We start from the raw sequence: 6,835 nt of genomic DNA, 5'->3' as shown, positions 1-6,835 counted from the left end.
TGTGTGTGTGTGTGTGTGTGTGTGTGTGTGTGTGTGAGAGAGACGGTTGAATTATGGTTTAAGACTGTGTCAGATGTTTTTCTTCAACTCTTAAAGGTTGTGAGAGAGTGTGGATGTTTCATCATTCAAAAACAACAAAATGCTTTCAGTTACATCAGCTAACACACATTCTGCTGAACTACAAAATGCAAACAACGTAAAACATTTAAAACATCTTTTGTTGTTGTTTAATGTACAGAACGAGTCATGAAATGAATGTCAGAGAAGGCGTGTTCCTCAAAAACCTGTTCAACCAGTTCAGAAGAACAGAGATCTCCGAGCCGCAGTGAATTCACCTCTCTTCAGCTCATCAAGGTGATTAAACATTTAATCTTTAATGGTTCATAAAGAGATTTATTTAAATCTGGACATTGATGTCTGCATTACACTGAAACTTAAATGTAAACCTGTATTGCACAATTATTATTAACAAACTTTAAAATAATCTTTAACTCTAAATTTGACCTGTGTTTTCTTTGCAACAGACATTCTATGAAGAGAGAATTTAAGAGAAAATATTGTATGGCATGTGGTCTGATCTAAAGAAGAAGGACAAAGGAAGAGAGGAAAATGGCGAGTTAAAACCTGAACCAGAAGAGGAAAAGAGCGTGAGACTAGTTCGACGGAACAGCTTTAATAAAGACAGACCAAACTGTGAGTATTTAAGATGTTTATGATTGAACACGTCTTTCATCGTCAGCATCTTCTCCTTTCTGAACGGGTCTCAAATGCTTCATTCTCTCGAAATATAAACTATATATAAAAATAATCATTTATACATTTGAGAGACATGTTTATCCAAAGCAACTTATATTGAATTCACCAATTCATGAATCATTTCAACCATTCCCTGAGAATAGAGTCAATGAACTACAATCAGATGTTTGTGTTTTTGATTTCTAGACTCTTGTGATCCAGACAGTCATACTGTGATGTTTCAGAGAGAGTCAGAGATGAGGTGAGATTCACAGTACCTTCCCTAAAATCAGTTCCTGGAGAAAAACTATCTGATCCGCGTGTGTTTGTGTAGAGCTGGAGGAAACGCTTTACATTAGTGAACATTACAGTTATTAATCTACATTATTGTTCATTTCAACATTCAACATACAATCACTGGGACACATTTCTCAATACTCAGGTCACTTTTTCTACACCCTTCACACAAGCGGTTTATGTGGTCTAAACTGTGGATCATTTATCATTACTTTGACACAAAATGCACTGAACGACGACATCTTTCAATTTACATAAATTCTTTATTCACTTTGACACAAACTACACAAAAACTTTGGTAACACTTTATTTTAGGGTCTTTTAACTAGTTGCTTATTAGCATGCATATTACTAGAATATTGGCTGTTATTAGTACTTATTAAGCACATATTAATGCCTTATTCTGCATGACCTTTTCTACATTCTTAATCATACCCCATTCCTAAACTTAACAAGTACCTTACTAACTATTAATAAGCAGTAAATTAGGAGTTTATTGAAGGAAAAGTCGTAGTTAATAGTTAATATGTGTTCCCTATGTTACCAAAACTGTATGTACAATACAGACAAATCTGAACATGATTACATTCTCTTTTCAAAATGGTTAAACTCAAGAACATAATTTAACACAAAACTGAATAAGACAGAAATTTGCTACATTTCAATACCATATTGAAAAATATTCAGAATCTAAAAAAATCAAATACTGTCAAAACATTTAGATGAAGCTGAACACCTACACAGATATTCATCTTTCAGCTTCATTATCATCTGTACAAAAGAGGAAACTTAAGTACTGTAAACATGGATCATGTGACAAACTGCAGTGAATTATAAACAGTAGAAATTATCTTTCTTGTTTTGTTGACAAATTTTGGTTGCACTTTATTTTACAGTACGTGTACTGACATGTACTTACAGTGTACTTGCCTCAGAAAGTACAGTAATATAAGGTAACTACATGGGTTAAGGTGAGGTTTAGGGGTAGGTTCAGGGTTATTGTGATTATTATAATAAATATATAGTTTGTACACGAGGAACACGACTATAAAATAAAGTGCTACTGAAATTTTTACAGGAAAAACATTGTTTAATGCTCCTGTCGTTAGTGTTTTTAGATCATTGTTTTATGAGTGACAAAGTGTGTTTGTTGGTGAAATCTCTAGTGTTCTGGAAGAATGAGTTGATTCATGAATGAAGCGTTTTGGTAGTTTTAGTGCATTTTAAATATGAAATTAACTGCTGAAAGTTGGTCAGGAGAACTGTGTGAAGAGTTGAAAAAGTGACCTTAGTATTGAGAAATGTGTTCTAGCGATGGTAAAAATCTGTAATATAGAACGGCAATTAAACTGACCTGTGCGTTAAACAGTTTTAATGCACACCTTCCAGCCAATCAGAGTCGAGTATTCAGACAGACCGTGGTATAACTAATGTTTGTTTATGGGACCTTATTTTAAAGTGTTTTCAGGTTACAACAAAATCGATTTTTCTTTTCTTTACCGCTTTTGATAACTTTAAGGTCCAGCTATAATATCTTCATCAGAAGTCAGTTCATGTGTTATTTGCTAGATATACCAACAAGCATTCTGAGATCATGTACTCCATACAAGTGTCTTTTCAGCTAAAGTGGGCCTGATTTATAAAATCCTCTATTATATGGTTCAGGGTTATATAATTAAAGTTTGTTTTGTAGCTTGAATCAAGTCTATGAATTATAATATCAAATATCGATCACACTTTGACTATCCATGTGCACTGTTTTTTGCCATACGCCAAATTTCAATCTCATCGACGCCACTTTATTCATTTTGTAGTTTTGCGTTTATGGTAAAAAAACATCATCAGCCACTCAAGATGATATTAAATTATTGATCGGTTTTGACTTTAAATCCTGTTTGCAAACCTGCAGCATGTTAGTTATATAATTATCCATTTAATTTGCATTGAATTTACTTAAGATTATCGTATCGCAAATCAAATATTGCATTATTTAACATTATTTGAATATCGTGCCGGCCTGAAGGAAGATCTCCAGGAACAGTAAATGAAGTTAAAACTGTACAACTGAATCTGATGTTGATAAATGTGTGTGTGTTTCTCTTTTTAGACTGCAGCAGTTCCTGTCATCAAACCAGCAAATTCTTCTTCTTCACTATTTTAAGTCTCTTCTTAAACATATTTTATGTCAAGTTCAGAGCTAAACCCGTCAGGCAGGTTTACAGTACAACATGAACCTGTCGTGTAAGAGTGGGTTCTACAGACATACAGACAATTCTGTCCTCTTGTATGTCCATACCACACTGTATGATACGACAGCATGGCGCTGGCAACGGCAAGGTCAAAGGTCACAGGAGTCGCTAGAAGCACCCTGAATGACTTCACTTGCACGTCTGACACTTGATCTGCGTTTAACCAGATTCAGTGTGATGCCACAGTGTACTGTAAACACCAGTGACACCTTATGTACCTTTTCTTTTGTAAAAGTGTACAGAGGGTCGTTATTTCTGATGTTTACTTGAGAAGCTTTACTAAAAGTAAAAGTGACTCACTTGAGGAACATCACAAGCAATTTGTCAGCAAAATGTACAAATCTAGGTTTACTTACACTCAATGTGTATGAATAATCTGATACAGTTTGCATTATTGACTGATGTATTAGTGTCATTACTGTACGTGTCGCACCACACGATACGACAGCATGGCACTGACAACGGCAAGGTCAAAGGTCTCAGGAGTCTCTGAAGATTTCTGAACTCTTGCACATCTGACACTCGTTCTATCATTAATCATAATGATCAGAATCAGGTGTGTCTGACTGAAATGTACTGTTCATGTGTCAATTACACATTGTCACAGTGTACGGTGACGTGTACCTTTTTTGTCCCTTTTCGGTTCTGAGAGTGTACAAAAGGTCATTATTTCTGATGTTTACTTCTGAAGCATCTTCGGGTAAAAGTCGTTTTTATCCACAGTGACTTACATGAGGAACATCACAAGCAATTTTTCAGCAAAATGTACAAAGCTAGGTTTACTAAAAACTACATATGACTGTGTATGAATGGTTTTCTTACCTGATAGTTTACATTATTGACTGATGTATTAGTGTTATTACTGTACGTGTCGTACCACACGATACGACAGCATGGCACTGACAACGGCAAGGTCTAAGGTCTCAGGAGTCTCTGAAATCTGAAGATCTCTGAACTCTTGCACATCTGACACTCGTTCTATCATTAATCATAATGATCAGAATCAGGTGTGTCTGACTGAAATGCCACAGTACTGTATTTACACACTGCTACTGTGCCTTTTTGTACCTTTTCTTTTATAAGATTGTACAGAAGGTCATTATTTCTGATGTTTACTTCTGAATGAGGAACATCACAAGCACAAGTGTACAAAGCTAGGTTTACTAAAACCTACACTAGTAAACTAAGTGAGTCAAGAGGTGAAATACAGGAAAAAAAAGGTTTTTAAAACTTTTTTATAGAAAAATGAACTAGAATGATATATGTCGCATTAGCTGTGTTTCTATCCAAAGCTGTGAATTTAACTTATGCGCAAAATTGGAATCTCACATAAAACATTTGTGAATAAAGCAGCGTTTCCATCCAGTGAGTCGACGAGAACAAAAACGTCACTTTCTGATAAACTGGCGCTAAATTTATTTGGTAAATGAGTTTCCATCATAGTTTTCTTATCAGACAAAAATTTTATCCGACTCAAACAAGCGCATACGTTTTTATACACATTTTTAGAATTTATGCGCATCTTGGCGTTTCCATTCGTCAGTTTTTGATGCGATTTCCCAAAATGTGCATAAGAAGAGGTGTATGGAAACATAGCTACTGTTTTGGGTTTATGTTTATATGTTCATGTCTTTTATTTTGAAATTCTCATAGTTTTGTCTCCTGGTTTCTTGTCATGTGACTTCCTTGCCCTCAAGTGATCATGGCTGCATCTGAAATCACATACTTCCCTGCTATACAGTAGGTGAAAAACAGTATGTGACAAAAGAGGTACGTCTGAATTCATAGGACTCATAAAACAGTATGCAAAAAGTCCCCAGATGATCTAATACTTCCAGCGAGATTCTGAAGTGTGCATTAGATGGACACTACTATCCCATGAGGCCATTGGAGAGGATTTGTGACAACAGTGAAGTGACGCTGGTGGGTCACATGATGATAACAACATCTTATTTTTTACTTATCTTATTAATTTCACATATTTTTTCTATAAATAAGTACCTACTCAAGAGAGTAAGTGATTTCGGACGCAGCCAGTGTCTCATGCTTCCTTTGTTTTATGTGTCATGTTCTGATTGGTTGATCATCTTGACTGTTCTCAGGTCAGTCATTAGTCTTGTTGTATAAATAGCCCTCATGTTTCCATTGTCTCTTGTCTGTGTTCCCTGTAGCCGCTGTTTGGTGGGTTTTATGTTATGATCAAGTTGTTCATGTGCTCATGTTATAGTTCTGTCTATTGTGTATCACGATAATAAAAGTGCATTTGGGTTCACTACACTCGCCTCAGTGGACTTTTGTTACAGTATGTGAAATAAATGTCACTGTAATATATCTGAACTGAAGGAACGCTGTAAACAGCTCTGCTCCTCAAAGACTTTCTCAGAACTCATTAAAGGGAAGGTCAGTCTGGGTTTGAATTCTGACTGGAAAGTTAAACAACAATCTGACTGACTGCAAACAAAGAAAGAGCCTGAAAGATATGAATTTCAGTAACACTTTATTTTAAGGTGAGGTAGTTACATGTTACTACATGTACTTACTACAGAAATAACAGTAAATTATGCATAATTACAAGTAACAAAACCAGAAACCAAACCGTAACCATAAGAACATGTAGTTAATTAATATTAGTCAGTTATTTCAGTAAGTACAATGTAACTACAATCACCTTAAAATAAAGTTTAACTCGATTTTCTACTAGATGTAATAAAGTGACAGAAATTTCTGGTGTTAATGTGGGTTTGAAAGTTGATCCAGTGATTCATGTGATGAAATTAATGAAAGAACAAAATATTATAAGGTCACAAGATTGAAGTCTTAAGGAATTTCTTTGAAGGAAAGATATATAATAATTTTTATAGTGAAAGGACAAGTACACAAGTTGATGTAAAATTACAGACAATGACTCCAAAACATTTGAGTTGCAAAAATATATAAAGTGAAAAGGCAAAAATAAACAAAGATGGCTATTTGAAAACGCATGTCATCTCTGGCAAAGTCTTAAGCTGGGCTGTAGAGTCAAAAGAAAGTCAAAATGAAACTAAAAGTTTATGAAAATGCAGTTTTACCAGTCCTGAATGCCTCAGAGTCTCGCTGTCATTCAAAGTCAGCTAAAAGCTGCTATCTGAATCTGTGTCAAGTGATAAACTATTTATAGTGAAGCACAGTGTTTCACTTGTTAAAAGATGTTAAAAGAAATGCTACACACAGTTCAAAAATTCTACATTTCAGATTTTATACATGCAATTGGCGGTTAAATGTTTTGAGTAAAACTCAATGCCTTTAAAGAGGTATTTATAATATAATGTCACGAGTGTTTTATCATTACAGACGGGTTAAGTGAAACAGACTTTACAGAAGCTGATCATTCTGAGTGAATCTGATGAAAAGATGACACAGAACATGGGACGAGCTTTAAGTGGATTGGATATCCAGCTCTGTCTGCTAGTGGTAATTATGACGACTTTTGTCATTTATGATGCTGATTTGAATTATTCTCTGGATTAGTATGTTTATTTATGTGTATTTATGTAAATTGGAAATGTGAAACTGAA

At 34.8% G+C, this 6,835-nt stretch overlaps 1 long non-coding RNA gene across 1 annotated transcript; it reads left to right on the top strand.

The window, feature by feature from the left end:
• Positions 1–277: 277 nt before the first annotated feature.
• Positions 278–5,447, top strand: LOC127503650 (uncharacterized). Its single transcript, XR_007927163.1, has 4 exons — positions 278–354; positions 525–693; positions 943–997; positions 3,140–5,447. It is a non-coding gene; the product is annotated as an uncharacterized LOC127503650 (long non-coding RNA).
• The last annotated feature ends 1,388 nt before the right edge of the window (positions 5,448–6,835 follow it).

The sequence above is a fragment of the Ctenopharyngodon idella genome, chromosome 21, assembly GCF_019924925.1.
Source record: "Ctenopharyngodon idella isolate HZGC_01 chromosome 21, HZGC01, whole genome shotgun sequence".
Lineage (NCBI taxonomy): Eukaryota > Metazoa > Chordata > Actinopteri > Cypriniformes > Xenocyprididae > Ctenopharyngodon > Ctenopharyngodon idella.
Note: the sequence above shows the minus strand (reverse complement) of the source record. Positions and strands in the feature narration are given on the sequence as shown.